This window comes from Pseudochaenichthys georgianus, chromosome 9, assembly GCF_902827115.2.
Source record: "Pseudochaenichthys georgianus chromosome 9, fPseGeo1.2, whole genome shotgun sequence".
Taxonomy (NCBI): domain Eukaryota; kingdom Metazoa; phylum Chordata; class Actinopteri; order Perciformes; family Channichthyidae; genus Pseudochaenichthys; species Pseudochaenichthys georgianus.
In genome coordinates, this window is record NC_047511.1 from 17,212,811 (window position 1) to 17,232,572 (window position 19,762).

General features: G+C 40.1%; 2 long non-coding RNA genes across 2 annotated transcripts; both read right to left on the reverse strand.

Annotated features, from left to right (window-relative positions):
• Positions 1-2,186: 2,186 nt before the first annotated feature.
• On the reverse strand, positions 2,187-3,782 carry LOC139434405 (uncharacterized). The gene is made up of 3 exons (XR_011643753.1): positions 3,560-3,782; positions 2,657-2,742; positions 2,187-2,313 (listed from the first exon to the last, which is right to left on the reverse strand). It is a non-coding gene; the product is annotated as an uncharacterized lncRNA (long non-coding RNA).
• A 4,713-nt stretch (positions 3,783-8,495) lies between these two features.
• On the reverse strand, positions 8,496-10,341 carry LOC117453022 (uncharacterized). The gene is made up of 3 exons (XR_004552815.2): positions 10,297-10,341; positions 10,116-10,174; positions 8,496-10,001 (listed from the first exon to the last, which is right to left on the reverse strand). It is a non-coding gene; the product is annotated as an uncharacterized lncRNA (long non-coding RNA).
• Positions 10,342-19,762: the final 9,421 nt, after the last annotated feature.

The following is a 19,762-nucleotide window of genomic DNA, read 5'->3' on the forward strand; positions in this document are numbered from 1 at the left end:
GGTGTGATTTCATAGTTATTTTGTATGTTATTGTCAAAGGAACAAAATGAGCAATCCTTTATACTTAATTTGATATTCCTCATTATCTGAAGCATTTGTTACTCTCATTTATTTTCCTCCCATAGTGACTGTATGGATAATCGGAGACAGCTATGTCCGGCGTGGAGCCCAGAGAGCTACAGAGACCATCGGCAGCAACCTTGGCCTCGACCTGAGGGTGTGCTGGTTCGGTTGGGGTGGACTGCGCTGGAGAGGTGTCCTCCCTTTCTTTTCCTACTCACTGCGAGGAAGAGCAGCCCCGGATGTCCTCCTCATCCACTGTGGCGGCAATGACTTGGGGGATGTGCCCAGTGTTCAGTTGCTGAACCAGATGAAGGAGGACCTGCACCAGCTTCACCATCAGCACCCTGGCTTGAAGATCATGCTCTCCCAGAGGCGCCGGTGGAGGGCTGGTGCAAATCCTGTCAAAATTGACAAAGCCTGGAAGTTTGTTAACAGTGTTATGGCTACTTTTGTTCATAGCCTAAATGGTGCCATTGTTGACCACTCCAACATTAGACATGACAGTCCTGGGCTGTTTTTGTGAGATGGAGTTCATTTTACCCCTAGGGGAAATGATATTTTTTTAAAGTCACTAGCCAATTGCCTGAAAGACCACCTCCAAAGACTGTGAACTGCTAAAATGTCAGTATCACTGTTTTTGGATTTGGCCTTTAGAGTATGTATTATAAGGCCCTTGCTAAGCCCAGACTGTCATGGCTAATGTTGAGTTAGATATTACATCTGTAGCCATAACACTGTTAACATGGCTGCTCTTCCTCTTCCCCACATCCCACCCCCCCTCTTCCCCCAATGGACTCTGTAGCTCTCCAGGCCCATGCTGGGCATGGCTGTCTTTAAAACCTTTTATTTTGTTTGTTATGATGTTTTTTGTTATTTTATTTGTTAAAATAATTATGTATTTATGTAAATATTGAAAATAAATTATATTCATATTTTCACTTCTTTTGTCTACTGCTTACTGAAAATGTTAGCTATCACATCCAAATGGGACTATCAAATGAAAGGATAAGCTTACCATACAATACAGAAAACATTACACATTAAGGCTCAACTCTTTTCCCAAGCCGGAGCAGTCTGAAAAGAGTCCCAAGTTTAAAAACACAAAATCTTGACAATGAATACTACGCTGTCATTTATCATGACAATGCAAACAACAGGAAGGTCTCCCCTAGTCCCATGTATTTTGGTATCAATGTCATAAGCATACCATAGAATGTAATTATGAAGTGCAATACCCACAATCCCTACAGGGTTGTAACGTCACAGAAGATAATACCTTTTAGAGAGTTTCTAAATTGTTCAGTATGCAGATACATTTTTTTTTACAATAGAAACATTTTTCTCCATAAATGTTCCCACATGTTGTGAGCATCAACTTTAAATCTTTTGTCAACAAATAAAAAACATCTTAATTTCCTTTAGGACAACATTTTGTTTATAACACCACTACATTAACAATAAGCATAGGAAAATGATAAATGTCAACATTTAAGATTGTGCTTTTACTCTTTATTTAATCAGATCTATTTCACATTGAAAATGTGATAAACACACATTGAAAATTACATCTTGCATTTTATGAAAAGTAAAGGTTTTGACTTAAGTACACTAGAAAATAAATTAAAGATGTGCAACACCTGTATCAGTAATTAAAATGATATAACTTATGTACAGGGTTGGGAGGGCTACTTGCCAAAAACAGTAACTTAATGTGAGTATCAAGAAGATATAAAAGTAATGTAACCTGATAACTTTATTTTTGTTTTGGATTACCTCAATATCAAATGCAATGCAAATAAACACAGGAGAGAAGAAATATGAATATGATTTTTTTACTGAAATGTATAATATAATGCCATAAAGCAGATTCAGGCAGTAGGTGTATAGATTCACAATGAAAGTATTATCCTCCAGAACAGTACGGCTTCCAGAGAAGAGATACCATTTGATCATTTTACAACAAGCACTATATGCTCTTTTTAGGTTTTGAATAAGATTGTAATCCTGAGTTTCCCTATTATTAGAAAAGTCAAACTAATGCGATTACATCTCTTCCTATGTATCTACGGATTACACTTTCCTTTTTTTCTATACGATCTTGATTCGTGTTCGATGTAATCCATTACTGCCTAAGCCAATACAAGTCATCACTTTTGGAAAATTGTCTCAAGTTATAAATGATGCCTTCAATGTCTTTCACGTGGAGAAGACATCCCATTGGCCGAGGCGTTGCAACTTCCCTCAAGCGTCCTACATGAAAGAAAGATCACATGTTAGAAATGTGTGCACAAACTATTCAGTATGACCCGTCTTAGTTTAAAGCCCAAGTGTAAGAGTGAACAGAGGCGGAGTTTGTTTGTTGGCTGCTGCTACCCAAACCAACATCCTCCTCACAAGCATTGGCTGTTGGAACGTCATTACGCTCCACATGTGGAACAACAAAGGCTTCTTCAGGTGTGCCTTGTATCATAATGATATTGCTCTGATCAGCAGCAAGACTGTTTTCACCACTACCATGGTCGACATCTGCAACTTCCTCATTGCTATTAACAGTCGAACTAGGAGTGTCACTTACCTCGTCATTGCTACTCACCTGCTTCTCCTTCCAGGCTGTTGTTCTTTGCCATTGGTGAAATAGAAAATGGTGGGCACTGCAGTGTTTTTCAGGCATCTCCTTCCCTAATAAAAATAATAAACAAAAACACATCAAATAACTTTTTGAGGTCTGTAGATATTCAACTTTCTTTTGAATAATGTTGTTTTAAATGTAAGAGTGCATTATAAAAGACAATAGAGGGCCAACATGTTAACTATGCAGTTAATCTATTCAACAATTACGTGTTTCCAAGATTCAGATTCAAAGGATTTATGTCATAGCACATAGGCTACAGTGTAGGAATGGCAATGCAAATCATCTGTCCCGAGCTCCTCCAACAATGCAACTTAGTTATATAAGACATAAAACAATAAAAGAAATTCAAAATTAAATTAAGAATAATAAATTAGTGCAGGCAGAAATCTATATACACGTAAATATAATAAGACATATGCAAGAACAGAATGTAAAGAATTAAATTAAATCATTTTTTTTTTTACAGTGATAGCTGTTAAGATAAATAAGTTATAAGATGACAACAGATGAATGAATGTTGCTATTAAAATAATGTAAAAAAAAGGTAATATAATTCATCTGTTTTTAACATAGAGTATGTGGGGGAAATGGCAATTCTCTATCTATGATAAAGAGTCTTTGCATAAATTGAAGAGAAATGTGATGGTTTGCAAAAAAAAAAAATCGATTTCTATGTTTCTTTACTTAACTGGCAAAATCTTAATTTGGCCTTTAATCAAAAGAACATTACTCATCACTGATGTCCAAGCTGTGCCATAACAATTATTTAGCATTGTATGATGTATAACATGTATTTAATTAGTAACAACAATTTACACTCACAAATGGAACCAAGTTATTATTATTTTTAAAAAGGATCTGTACCCATGAGTCCGTGCTGAAGGGATGACTCTCAAAGTGTTCACTGCACAGGCGAGAAGAAACGTTGGGGGTCCATTTATTCCTCCGGATGTTCAGCACCCACTGGTCCAGCCTGTCTGGATCACCTAAAGGAAACCTTTATTCAAAAATACATGAAAACCGACCCAAAGACAACAGGAGGGTTAATGCCATATTCACTTAATAACGCATGAACAACTTTTACAAATATTTCTATATAGTCTGTGTTGGTAAATGTAATCTAGGTTGCACATTTCCTGCTGAAATACATGCATGGGCCTACCAAGTTACTGCGTGGCACTTTGGTTTTGATAAAACAGTGTGGTTCCACTATATAAACGTTACATTCATAATCAAACGAGACAATATGCAAGATAAATAGCTATTTGTTGTTATTCTTAATGCTTGTCAGTCACACGTTAAGAAAATAAAATAAGTACCGATACATAGCAGAACAATTGTGGCGATGTTCAGCTTAATAAGCCTTGTTCAACATCATTTCTTTAGCTAATACTATAGCGGGCTGCAGGCGAACCAATTCCGCGTTTCGCTGCATTCCTTGATCTCCAGTTATAACGCCGGGCTCCGCCGCTGGCCGAAGCTAACGGAGCCGCAAAGGGCTAGCTACGGCTCCGGTTAGCTTCGGCGGCGGACTCCGGCGGCCACCACTGGGATAATTGGGTCCCCTTTTAACATTTGCTCCCATTTAGCATTATGGGCGTTATAGCCATAGACTATAAAAGTCTTACCCAAGGCTGAATCATAAACTAAACTGTATATATATACACATGTATAAAGGGTTACGTCCTTAGCTGGCTAATAAGCTACATAACAACCTAAGCTAACAAGCACACAAACACCTGCTAACGGGGTTAACATGTATAATATTATCATTTTACTCACCGAAAAAAGCTGAGAGTAGACTTCTTGGAAGTTCTGTTAGTACATTCAAGCGCACAGCACGACATCTTAATTGTCTGGTATATCACCACGAACACGGCTAAAGCTAAAGGGTCAAGTACAGTACTATGACTAACTAACGTTGTAGCCTCTATGGTTGTAGCCTAGCAGAGTGGACAAGTTGCTGTTAGCTGACAGTAAGGCATGTACGTGTCCATCAACGTGACCACGCCCTAATTAATGCAAAAACTTTAAGACCTAATATAAATAAAAGGGTCGTGTTAGAAAACAATTCACTCACAGATCCATAATCATGAAGGTGGAATCTAACTATATCGATAATAAAAATGTATGGAGCCAGGGACAGAAACATGTTTTTTTCTACTGTAAATTGGGGATTTTAACATGGGGGTCTATGGAAATTGCTCCTTTCTGCAGCCATCGCCTATCGGCCGATATATGAACTGCAGTGTGTGGCACTTCCGTATTGGCTTCCCGGCTGTTCCCCAGAGTTTGCCGCTTGGGCGCGGGCCATTCTGCACATGCGTTAAATGCGTTAAATATTTTAACACAATTAATTCAAAAAATTAATTACCGCCGTTAACGCGATAATTTTGACAGCACTAATAAAAACATAAACAGAACAACAAAAGGACATCATACAGCATCATTTACATAATTATCCACATAAGCAGGTACCAATAGCTTCCGATTGACTAGCATCCAACCGAGCTTTAAAAACATTTAGTGGCACCAGATTGTTCAGTTTCCATTTAATTTGCAGACTATTCCAAGACAGAGGAGCTGCGCATCTAAAAGCTGTCTTCCCTAAGACAGTCCTAGCCGTTGGCACATTTAAAAAAACCACTGCATTCGATCTCAGGCAGTAGCCACTTACAATTCTCAGAGAGATCAGGGAGCAGATATAAGATGGAAGTTTCCCTAACATGGCTTTGTATATAAAAATGTACCAGTGACTGAGCCTCCGTACAGTTAGTGAAAGCAAACCAGCCCTTGCATACAGGGTACAGTGATGGGTTAATGCTTTACAGTTTGTCACAAATCTCAGTGCACTGTGATACGCAGCATCTAACTTGACCAGGCAATTGGCAGGTGCATTCATATACATCAGATCCCCATAGTCCAGCACAGGTAAAAAGGTCACAGTGACTAGCCTTTTCCTGGCCTCAAGCGAGAAACAGGACTTGTTCTTGTAGAAGAAACCTAGCCTAACCCTCAGTTTTTTTAGCAGGTTATTGACATGAAGTTTAAAAGTGAGACAATCATCAAGCCAGATACCAAGGTATTTGTAACAGGCAACAACTTCAAGTTTTGTTCCTTGCGTAGTTACAATATCTAAAACAGGCTCTGGTGTCTTTTTTGCTTTTGAAAAGAGCATTACCTTGGTTTTATCCACATTTAAAAGAAGCTTTAATTCAGAGAGCTGAGTCTGAATAGTGTTAAAAACAGCCTGTAATTTAACAACAGCCTCTTTAATGGAGGGACCTGCACAATACATCACAGTATCATCCGCATAAACATGTAAAGTAGCTTCATCCACATTATCACCTACGCTGTTAATATATATGGAGAATAAAAGTGGTCCTAAAACAGAACCTTGTGGTACACCATTAGAAATGTTTAACCACTCAGAAGACAGTCCATCAAAATGAACACATTGGGACCTTTCAGAGAGGTAGTTCACAAACCACCCCACTGCAAGGCTGGATATGCCAATACTGAGTAGCCTCTGCTTTAAGATGCGATGATCAATGGTGTCAAACGCTTTGGAAAGGTCAATAAACAGAGCTGCACAACTCTGCTTATTATCTAAAATACTAGTAATGTCATTTACCACTTTCATTGTGGCAGTGATGGTGCTGTGTTTCTTTCTGCATCCTGACTGATGCTTAGACAGGATATTATTTATAGATAAAAACTCCTTTACTTGTTCACTCACAAGTCGTTCGAGCACCTTAGCCAGAACTGACCATTTAGAGATTGGCCTATAGTTATTTAAAATAGTTGCCTCCCCTCCTTTCAGTAAAGGCAAGACATAAGCAGACTTCCATACTTTTGGAATTGCATTTGTGCTGAGGGAGAGGTTAAAAAGAGAAGTAAGAGGTGGAGCAATAAAATCTGCAGCTATCTTTAAAAAGAAAGGTTCTAAGTTGTCCGGGCCAACCGGTTTCCTAGGATCTAACTTGGATAATGCTTCATGAACAATACCAATAGTTAAAGGAGTAAAACTGAAAGGGTTTTCCAGACCACATTGTTCAGAGTCAAGGATTGGAGCGTTCACAGAAGCAGAAGTACAGTCAGTGACAGAATCAAACATAGAGCCACAAGACACAAAATGCTTATTAAAGCAATTTAGCATAGTAGCCCTGTCTGATATAGTGCCAGATGCTGTGGTAATGCACGGAGGTAGCTCATTTGGGATATCACCAGTGGAAATCGATTTTATGGCTTTCCAAAATTTCCTAGGATTATTCAGGTTTTCTGTGGTAACCGACAAATAGTACTTTGATTTAGCACTTTTTATTTGAGATGTGAAGCTATTTCTTAGCTGCCTAAAACGTAGCCATTCTACCTCTGAGCCTGATTTCCTAGCCTTAGCCCAAGCATTATTTCTCTCATGAAGTAGACTGGACAGCTTAGCAGAAAACCAGGGATTGTTTCGTCCCTTCACTCTAAATTTACGCAGAGGTGCATGTCTATCTATAATTTTCATAAAACCAAGATAAAAATAAGACCATGCAGTTTCTACATCAGCACACAGATTGATTTTACCCCAATCAAAATCAAACAGATCATGTAAAAAACCCTGCTCCACAAAGTGTTTTTTGTCTCTCTTTGTGATGATACGTGGTTTAACCTTTTGGAACTTAGTGTCCCTAATTGTGGCGACAACACAGTGGTCACTCACATCATTAGCAAATACTCCCACAGATGAGTATTTATGTGGAACATTTGTTAAAATTAGATCAATTAAGGAGGATTTATTTGGGGACTTAATATTTGGGCGAGTAGGACTGTCTATAATCTGGGTAAAATTCAAAGAGGTACACAGGTTTTTAAAATCCTCTGACACAGAAGTTAACCAGTCCCAATTAAAATCACCAAGCAGCACTATTTCCTTGTAGGAAAGTTGTGATAACAGTTTTGCCAATGACGATAAAGAGTCCTTGACAGCCGAAGGGGCCCTGTAGCAGCCCACCACCATGACCTGTTGACCCTTTGTTACCTCAATATTCACGGCTAAAAATTCTAGCTGTTTACTAACAGATTTGGAAACCATATTGGTTACACAAAACTTATTTTTCACATAAATGGCAACGCCACCACCTTTTTTAGCCCGGTCAGTACGATATACACTGTAACCATTTATGTAAATGTCAGAAAAGTTCTATGGATTACCCTGAGTAACTGGGTCATTATTTATCGAAGAACATTGCTGTTGAGTTTTTCAATTGTACGTTTTCGTCACTTTGAGCACCAAAAGTCAAGAGCCATAACTCCCACCAAAACATTTGCACTACAAGTAAGACGTAACATATGTTTTTTATGAATTTGTACATTTATTCAAGTACTGTACTTGAAATGTATCAAAACCAAACAAAATATAGTATTTTTTTCTGAAATGTGCCATTTTGCTAAACGAGTAGTACTTTGTGCTTTAAGAAAGTGTGAATGCTGATAGGTTAGTGTATTGTTTAAAATGTGCACACAGTTCACAAGATCTGGCTTATTTAAGAAGTTATCGTATCATGTAAGCCGATGTCTGTTGCAGGGCCAATGAAACAATGATAACAACTTTATTCACTCAACATGGTTTCCTGTTAATACAGGCCTCCCCAATGATGTTCTAAATCATTGTGTCAACAATCCACCAGTATTGGTTATGAATCTTAATTAATAGGCTAATCAGTGATTGTATATGGATAAACTTCAGGTCATTTGTCTGTCAGACTTAGCTTTCAAATAGATACTCTCATGTCATTTGGTGTTGAACCAGTGATTTATTTTCCAAATGTGTTACCATGCTAGTTTTTTCACAAAACACAGAGATGCACAGCAGAGCTCTGCTGCTCATTGCTATAATGAATACATATCAGCTGCCATGTCTTCTCTCGTACTGTCATGTCAGCATTTCACCACTTGAGGGTGCAACAAGACCAATCACACCATCCAGCTATCTGTCATATTAATTCATTGCAGAGGAGGGATGGCTAGCAGGCCTTCTTGCAGCTCTCCCGGTGGTCTGCTGTTCCTCTGTGTCTCATTACCTCGCCGTCTGAAGTGCTGCATCATCTCCTACTCCTCTCAGACACACCGACTCGTGGCTGCTAACTGGCAGGTAGAGTTGAGTTTTCACACAACACTGGACCTGCAGCACAGCACACACTGCTGATCCTGCCAGGCAGTCTGGGGAGGCAGCAGTTTGGCACCTGGTTGCAACACTGAATCTCATTTCATCCAACGGTTCTAATTAATTTAATACCGAGAAGAAGCAGTACATCAGGGGACGGCGATATTATCTGAAAACTGGGGATTGGCAGATGGGAGAACCGAGTTTTTTGCACATTGATTTCACACTTTACCAATTAATCCTAGCATGCCGACACACAACACACAGACACACATTTACAAGTATGCCCTGTCAGCAACTTTGCAGTTAGCAACATTTGGAATCATTTGCTAATACATGACCTTTACTCTGTTGCTGCAGCCTTTTACTTCCTCTGGGGATTATTCTAAAATACTGTATGAAGCGAAAGATTTATATTCATTAACGCCTAAAAAAATTAAAATGTTAATGATGACAACATTCCTGGAAAATATCAACAAGTTAGCATTACTGACCGGGTAGAGCACCAACATGTGAGCCCCATTTAGCACCACATTGTATCTAATTAAGAATAATGGTTTGATGCCGACATCATTATGCATTTATATCAATTAAAGTAAACATCAATGACAAACTGCATTTTGATGATCATGAGCCCCTTTTGATAACTGTTCAGGTCGTCATGTAAAGGTACATCCAAATGTCAATCTTTCATAAGCTAAGCTAATTAGCTCAAAATGTGGGCCATGTCTTAAAAACTTAAAAAACATTTTCATATATATACACTGGAGGACAGTGCAGCATTTTACCATAGGCAACATTAGACCCTTGTGATCCATCCTTGGTGCATGGATGCATTTTCAAAAGTTAACTGTTTACACAGAAAGGTTCTTTACTTGTGTGTGTTCAGGGTTGTTAGCACCCACCATACATAAGGTTTGACTATAGGAAATCACAGTTTATGATATCATCCATCTGGGATCTTAAGTAATCACAACATCGATGGATGGCACGAATGGCCGGTTCCATCTGTCCACAGCGGCAGGGGGGCCGGAGCTGCTCCCAGTTGGAGACGGCGGAGCCATGTGTCAAACTGCCCCCTCTGAGTCTGTGACGTGGTGCAGGCCGCATGTCAGGGAACAGCTGACAAATGGAAATCGGAATGAGGACTAATTCCTAAAAAAAAATGATATCCATTATTTTATAGACACAAGCAATGGAAATGAGTTATTTAAGGGCCTACAATTATTTATATTAAATAACTATAACACTGTGCTGTTAATTCCATACCTGCCTTGTTTTCACATTACGTCACACAGCAGATACTGTGTCTGTTAAGAACTCAGGCACTTAGGAGGTAGGACCCAATTGCACGACCCGGGAGACAGAGGTAAAGTATTGGTAAGATACTTTATTTTCCAAAACAAAAAGCAAGAACAAAACTTTACAATAGCACGAAGAGAGCATATACCTGACTGTGGCAAGAGACAAGACCTTCCATGGCGAAAGACAAAAACGAACTGACAAGGAACACTGGGAGACTGGGGAATTTAAACACAGGGTAACAAGACACAGGTGGGAACAATCAGGGGCGGGGCTGACACTGATGAGCACAGGAGACACAGGTGAAAACAATCAGGATATTAGACACACCAGGGAAACTAACGACAGACAGGAAAACACAGGGGGAAAGACCAGACAATACACAGGGAGGAAAACATGACAAGGAGAAAAGCAAAACACCCACTACCAGACACACAAAACTAAAAACGTAACACAACACAATAATCGTGACAGTGTTAATTGAGTGTGATGCAATATATTCCATATTTGCGTGTATTTTCCACTATGTTATTTTTGGTGAAGTATAATCTTTCAAGGTATTTTCAGCCTTGTAATAATTTCTTATTTTTTACATGCAAATGTCCAGGTCTGATCACCTGCTGATATTTCACACTGCGGGGCAGTGATCAGGGGTAAGCTATGCTTTCTACACATTGAGATTGTGTTCTGGGATTCAACCTGACTCCCGGGGACATTTGCACGTGGGTTTGCTCTGATTTATACACGTGTTTTCCTAAACAGTCTGGGATCATATCTCTTGAAAAAGAGATCGATCTCAAGGGACAATCTGGATAAATAAAGGTTTGAAATATTAATGATATTAATATTAATATTATATATGAATGACCTGCCATCTGTCTGTCCTGATGTGCAAACACAGCTATATGCCGATGACACTGTGATAAATGTGCATGCCAACACAAAGCAAAAGGCTGCTGATAAACTGACCTCAGCTTTAGTGCTGATCACTAGCTGGCTACACCGCTCCTGTCTTCAGCTTAATGTCAACAAAACAGTTGGAATGTTTTTCACAAAAAGAAAATGCAGCATCTCAGGTGAACATATTAACATTGTGCCTCAGGTTAAGTACCTTGGAATCATTATTGACTCTAATTTAACATTCAAAACACAAGTCAAAAAAGTGACCCAAAGAGTCAAGTTTAGCCTAGCACATTTTAAATACATAAGAAACACAATGACATTGAATTATGCCAAATTATACATGAATGCCATGATCATGTCACATCTTACATACTGTCTCACAAGCTGGGGGCAAATTAACAGCTCCACACTGAAGCCACTAGCAACCCTGTACAAACAAACCCTCAAAGTACTGGACCAGAAACCTAACCGCTCCCATCACTGTACCATCCTCAACAAGCATAACATCCTGAGTTGGGAAGATTTAATAAAGTATAGGAACATCGTTCTGGTTTACAAAATCCTGCACAATACAGCCCCTCCACCTCTTAGCTCATTGGTTACTCAACGTAACAACAACAGACGGACCACTAAGCTCCACACGTGGCGACCTATCAGTCCCATTCAGGAAGAGTACTTTTGGTCAGTCATCATTCTCGGTCACAGCAATACAAAACTGGAACTCTCTACCCACTCAAATCAAAGACATACATACACATACCACCTTCACAGCTCACTTAAAAACATGGTTCACTGAGAACTACACCTCCTGCACACACTAGTCTGTGTTGAGTATGGCGTGAGTGTTACATGTTGTGATCATGGATGTTGCCCCTCGTTTCTGTTATGTGATTGTGATGTGCTATATGTGACATGTACTGTATATAGTAACGTGTGTTGTTTATTGTTCTCTTTTATCCTCACACCGGTATCTACTTGTCTTTCCTCCTTTTTATTTTATTTTATATATTTTCTTATAACTAATGCTGTTGATATATTGTAATTTTAAGGGTGTCTATTACCATCTGGCTGGGGACAACAGCTGGAAATTAGCTATGTCGGCTAAAGCTGTACCATTTACTGTTTTTGTGACAGTTCATCGATGGGGACTGTCCACGACACTATAAATAAATAGACTAAACTAAATGAAATATCCATCTCACTATGTGTCAGCCGTAGCCGTGCACAGGCGACACGTCCAGTGTGTGGGTGTTTTTTGCTTGCTGTGATTGGCTCCTACCCCCATTAGACCCGACAGGAAAATATGCTTTAGGCCTACTACACATTAATGAACTAAAACTATCTGTGGGGTGATTATAGAGGGAGACATCAAACCCAAATTAGTCAGCCTGGAAAGCGCATTACAATGTTTTTTGTCAATTTCATGATTCATATTTTTTCAAGTTTCCTGACACTGTTTCTGCTGTCTGACACATTTATTATTATTTTTACTTTCTGATTTGCTTATATAATGCTGCTCAATTGTTCAACCACCTGATTTCAAGTTTGTTTTACTTGATATACCTTTTTTATTTATTATTTTAAATATAATTTGTATTATTATTATTTATATATTTATTTGTTATGTTTCCAATGGAATATAACTTGTTCTCTCGGCTTGAAAGGTAGAACAGAATTGTAATTAATTTATTGTTATATGTGTACCAAACGTTATGAACCTCAAACATATTGTGGTTGACAAAATTATATTTATGATTTAAATATGTTTTATTCTAAATCTGTGTTGGAGTAGGTTACACTACACTCTACAGTAATATTGTAAGAGAATGACGTTACCTCAGCAGAATAGAAGAGTGATTATGTTACTACTGTACGGTATATTTAACCTCCATGGTGATACTGTAGCTCACCATCTGATGGCCTATTAGAAAACAGGACAACAATGACAGAGCTGATTAGTGTGTACAAAGAGTCAAAAGAGGGAGTACAAGGTCTGTGATTACATCAGCATTTCAGGTTATTATGTATCAGTGGACAATAAAGAATAATAAACTATGAATGCAATGACGTGGAATCAAACAATCTTTTCAAATAAAAAAGATAAAAGAAACTTTGTGACCTTATAAAAGATTATTAGTAGCCATCTTTGGAACTTCCACCAATAAGATCTAGATGTAAATCCTTATATGTCAGCATTGAGTACCAGAAATATAAGAAACACTGAGGGACAGTTAAGAGAGGCGCCCCTCAACCTCTCAGCTCTCAGATGGTTTCTGTGAAGTCATTCTAATGGAGTTTTACCCAGAGGAAATGAGTGTGTCTGACATGTGCCTCTGCAGTTCTATGTCTGCCTTCATCACTTAGTGTCCTAATGGAACAAATATCTGCTTTCTTTTCCCAAACAGGCAGAGTAGTGTGGAAGGGAGAAATATGTTGCTTTTAGGGTAAAAAGTACAATCTACTCCAATGATAAGAACAATTAAAAAAATGGCTTTTAAGTATCTTGCTTTTCAGGGATCATTTCATTGTTTGGTGATGGTGTTTTTAGAAGACTGTCAGGGCAAGTTTTAAAGTCATGTCACACTTGTCTCTAAATGTTGATGATTGACTCTTTGAGAATTGACACATGATACATGGTACATGATCAAACTATAGTGTGGTTTGAATTTTAGAGCCTATCAATAATTAAACTTAAGAAAAGTGTTGCTTAGAAGTTTATTTTTCTCTTTTTTGTCCAAGCTTCACATATCAAAACTACATCTCTGCAGTCAACAATGATATCATCTTCTTTTTGACACATGACACCTCATCATAGAAGAAAACCATCATAGCATCTTTGAGGCAGGGATATCAATTTATCCTGTGACAGCTGCTCTGATAGACCACGATGCAACAGGAAAAGCCCATTTGCTGTGCTACTGAATGTGTGAGCAAGAATCATGATGCTAATTGCTTACTGAAAAGCATTGAGGTTATTGAATTTAGAAGTATAAGACACAGTACATTTTAATTTGATGGTACCCCATTTGTTTGGTCTGTTTCGTGTAATCTCTCGACATTCCCCTGTGTAATGTAAGCTAAAGGTAACACTAGCTCAGAGCCTTTACAGTGGTGTGTGGGCTGATACTGAATAAAGCTCTTTTGAGACCTGTCTGAGGAGCCAATAACAACATGAGCCTGATTCAGCAGCTCACTAATGATCCGACTCGGTTCAGAATCACAGCTGCCCACACTCGGCTGTTGAAGTATCTGTAATCGTTTTATGGACGGCTGTTTGTTGATAGATTAGCAAGGATGTTATTAAAACCTTATTAATATGTCTACAGTTTTAATAACAGGAACACGTATAAGCAAACAGGAAAGCCAAGATCAGGGCTTATATGAATTCATTTAAAGGTGAAACTATTATGCACTAGTGATTTTATTTAAATACGTTGCTTCCATTATGTGTCTTCTTTCATTAGCTAATCAGATAACGTTTAGGAGAAAAAAGAATTGTCCTAATATTATTCATCAACTGAGGAAGTATAGTTGTTATATTTGTTAGATTGTTTACCATGTACATTTTGATATACTTTATTAATCTCCGTGGGGAAATTGTTTCTCTGCATTTGACCCATCCTAGTGTTAGGAGCAGTGTGCTGCCATTTTGAACGGCACCTGGGAGCAGTGTAGGGAACTGTGCCTTGCTCAGGGACACCTCGGTAGCACTCGGTCTTGCCGGGACTTGAACTGGTGACCTTCCAGTTGCCGAACCAAGTCCCTATCGACTTCGCCACCACCGCCCAAAAAATCAACAATATATATATATAATATATATCACTATGTATTTAAAACCTTTTGGTTTCATTCCTATCTGCTCTCGAGGTTTCTGTTGAAAGTATTTTTTCATAATATACAATTACATATAAAAAACCTGGCCTTATCCAATGTTTAGATTTTCTGTTTTCATTCTTTTTTCATTTGCAGCCAACTTTTCAGAATGTTGTAAAACATCATAATTTCCTACAGTAAAAACATCTTTGTTTTATTATGCTGTACAAACCATAAACACGTCCTAACTAGCTTGGCCTTTGAGCAACTTTACAAGGAACAGTTTTAGGATGAAGAATGTACAACATTTTACAGATATGTTTTAAGATTCTCTGTGTCCCCTATACTCCAACCAACATCTTTAAATATCCGGCACATACCATACACTTCTGTGAAAAGTGAAACCAAGTGAGGCTTCACAGCTGTTCACTTTATAGTGTCCTATTTTTCAGGTCCATTTCACAACCTCAATATCGATTCCCCTCAACTGGGCACTTTTTTTACAACTGCAAAAAAGAGATCTGAATAACCTTTAAAGATCATACGTGGTGATATCAGCCTAACGCTGGCTTAGTTGATGTTCCTTTTACACAACTAAAAATAGGCATATTATGTGAATTTGTAAGTGTTGTGTCACAGCAATACATTTAGGATGAAGAACAACAACACCGTTCTCACTAACTTTGCTCCATTTGACTGCCAGTTTAGCTATTGGCTTTGCAACAAAGTTTATGCCCCAACCACTTTAAATGTGAGGATGCATCAAAGAAGATATTTTAAGTACTTTTAGTAATGCAGTCTGTATCTGTGTCAGCACTTACCCCACTTTTAAACATGTCCTGTACAAGGTGTGAGGGTTTTAGTGAAGGGACTTATGTTATATGTTTGTAATCTTTAATGGTTTCATTCGTAAGACATCAAAAATGTACACAATATAATAAATCAGATAGCAAAGCCACATGCCTATCAGAATCAATAGAGTATGGGTGGTCTGCATATGTGTGTTATGCATTTTAAAGGGGATAAAATCATTAAAACGTAACATTACCCATTTAAAAAATCCTTTGAAAAATAATTTTAACATAAAAATACTTTAGTAGACTTAAACGGAAGTTGGAACATATACATTAATTTCTGATTTGCCATTTCAACAAAATTTCCTTCAATATTAATGTATTTATCCCTTCTCTGTTTTTTCTATTATTATGAAACATATTACTTACCCATCAACAAAAATACCCAACCAGCATTCAGACATATTTCAAAGATGATTTTCTCTCACTGTGAGGGCGGTGACGTGTTAAGGTTGAGGTTCACTGCCATGCTTCATTGTTATGACTGCTGATTGACAGGGAAGTCTCCCGGAGACAGCTACAGGAGGACGAGTCTGTCGTCAGCCAGCAGACACGCTCTCTGGCATGTGAGGTCCAAACAGAGTCAGCTGCCGGAGGTCTTCCCTCACGCACCACCACCAATCTGTGGACTACGTCACTCATGTCTGACTCAAATGATGGAGGGTCACCTTCAATGTGTACAATGAGTTTGATTGATACAAACAGAATATGGTAGTCAAATGGCAGGACAAATGGAGGATTTATACTTGTTCATTGGCAAGCTGTCCAAGGCTGATTTAAAAGAACACTCACTCATTCATGTGTTTGTTTTCCATTATGCCCATGGCACTAAAGTTCAATGATAGCAGAGTCTCGTCACCATGTGTCACCTGACTTTTGTGTAGATTTATGAGTGTGAGTAAGGGACTCTTCAAATGTTGTGTGCATTCGCTTTTAGACCCAGCTGTTGGTCAAGAAATAGCTGGAATGAGTGAGTCATCGGTCTCTTTTCTTCAAGGCTTTTTATAAAAATCTAAAATTACCCTGAAACGAGGGGTTACGTATGGTAACCGTTGTTATATAAGCACAGGCGGAGCCCTCTACTGGACTCTATGGGTACTACCTTATCATGTAAGCATTCACCTACTGAGACTTCTATAGACGTAGCCGGCACCGGGGCGGGCCTACCTGAATGCGCACATCTCACCGTATAAAAGGAGGCCTCGCCTCCTGACCGTCATCCTACACCTCTCTTCAGCGAGCGGTATAGGACAGACAGTGCTCCGAGTAGAGGGCTCCGCCTGTGCTTATATAACAAGGGTTACCATACGTAAACCCTTGTTATATCTCTCACAGGCTCCGCTGTATACACGCACTGTTGTCCGACACACCGTTCCACCTCACTGTCCCTGACTGGCTTTAGCGCCCGCTGCGCCTCACTCACCTCTCCCTCGGTTGTAACCGTGGAGAAGTCCGGGCTGCGGCTGAGAGAGCACATCCTGATGCGCTTACCTCGCGAAAAGTGTGCCCGGAAACAGTGCTGAGGGCTCCCCCCCATACGCCTATAGGCAGACGGAGAAAGGGGGTTCGGTCTGAGTGCCGCCCCGCTCCGGTCACCCCGAATCAACAAGCAACTCGGTTGCACCGACAGAGCGGTTAACTCGGACACTCTCTTGGCTGACGTTAAGGCAGTGGTTCTCAAACTTTTTCTGTCAGGCCCCCACTTTGGAGAAAGAAAAAAGTCGGGCCCCCCCCAACACAAATAGTCAGGCTCAGTGGCGGTGCCAGAGATTTATTTTGGGGGTGCTGTGGGGTAGCTTGACGTTTCATAGAGGGTGCTCAAACATTTAGAGTTTCCCATTAATGTACCGGGCGCGACAGTGGAATTTTCTACTGCAACAATCCCCACGCATATACACAACGTACCCGCAACTGTTACAATGAAGGCTCGATAATCAGCTCACGGCATATAGGTGTAAGCAGGGGTAAAGTGCTATTTTTACAGGTGGTGTGTGGACCTCACATAGGGGGGTCCAGGGACAAGCTCCCCCGGAAGATTTATTTTTAAACATTAAAGTTTAATGCATCAATCTGGTGCACTTTGAGAGCAACATGAAGAGATCTATGGATACCTCTCTCAACACCCATATGAAACAGATTTACTTTTTCTTTATGGATATTTTACAAATCAACCTTTTAAACTTTATTCTTTTTTTACTGTCATATAGTATTTCATACCTGTTTTTAATTTATTCTCTTATTTTTGTATAACTATAATGATCATATAAATGTGTGCCTCGGAAATAATTGTTTACATTAATGGTGACCAAAACGTTTGAGACCCACTGAGATAACACTGACAGTCCTTTAGCTCACTGAGTCTCTCAGTCTGACAGGAGAGGACTCTCCTCCACTTTGTTGTTGAAAAAACACCTTATATCTGTTAGCGTAGCTTGCTAGCACCAGAAGCTAACAACAACGATTTCCAGTACCGGTGCGCTCTCTCTCGCTCGCACACACACACAACATGGCTCGTTTCACACACACGCACAGTCAAGCTTTAATGAAACATAGGCTAAGGGGAGCTGGGGATATGCATCAGCTGCTTGTGTGAGTCGGACAGTGAATACTTTAGAGCGGCCGTTGCAGTGTGAGCTAACCGGGAGCTAACGGGAGAATAAACTCCCGTGGAAGAGCAGCCAGCACTGCAGCGGTCGGTAAATGCTGCAGAAACACATTAATAAACAATGAACCACGGCACTCTGGAGAAAAGTATAAGGTTGGAGAAGTGGTTATTCAATTTATTCTGGCTTCGTGTGATTAAAAGCAACACGATCATCGACCCGACGCAGTTGTTGTTGTTGTTGTTGTGAGCTGCCGTTGGGGGGCAAATCAGCGATGTAAACGGTGACGCCATGACGCAGCAAGGGCAGCTCTGGGGCGCCAGTGGGCGGTGTGCACAGAGCGGGAGCTGAAAAGGGAAACCGGAGCTGAACCAGAAAAGCTCCCGCTCGGAGCTAGAAACTGAAAAGCGCTGGTGTGAAAGACGCATATGAGGTCGTCAGGTAAAAGAAAACTCTCATGCCGTGGATGCGCAGCGGTTGGAGCACAGTTGCCGCACATTTGCTGAACGTGCGTGGGGATAGGGAGGAGCCAAACGGTAATCTGTTGTACTCGTATGCTATCCCCTGGAAGGCAAAATGCAGATTGCTCTGGAGCAATTTCCAAATGAAAGTATGCATCTTTCAGGTCGATGGTGGTGAACCAATCGCCCTGTTGCACTAGCCACATTAACTGTTCTCATTCATAACACTCCGTTCGATGTCTCACTATGGGATGCGCCTCATCGCGGAGCAAACAGAAGCATCAATCTCATTACGCCAATCCTGATTGGCTGGTGATCTTGACGTCAGCGTCAGGGGAAATCACCCCCTATAAGTAGCTTGCGCCACAACGCATGCGTCATTCAAACACCTCTTCTCGCTTCAAAGCACATCTCACAGTAGCCGGGCAAGCTTCACTGTCCACAGACTGAACCCAAATACCCATTTCGGTCGACGGGCGCTCGCCGGCTACTCCTTCTGCTTTTTTTTTTCCCCAAGTACTAACGCTGTTAGTACTTGGAAAAAAATCGACCTCGCCCTTCTCTACGAGAAAGTAAGGTAGGTCCGATTTTTTCAAGCTAGCAACACACTTGTTGCTACTGTAGCTCGCTCCCTCTCTACCGACACCACGGTAGCGAGGACGTTTTTTCTTTTCTCTTCCCCACGGAGGGGAAAAGGATTAAAAGAGGAGCATACTGCCACACCAGTCAGTATTCTCCGGGAATAAAAGACCCACACCGTCCTCTTTCCCCGGATTAAGGACAAGGGGGTAATACCTTTTTTTCCCGTCCCACCTGTCGAGAGCGGGCCCTCTCCACGCCACGAGGCGACAAAGATGGACGCCCCTCTCCCTCACACCAGAGGAGTCAGGGACTCGGTGGCTCGACTCGGTGGCTCGACTCTGCGGCTGCGGGTTGAAGATCTCGGGCACAGACACACACCAGGTCTGTTCGTCCTGCCT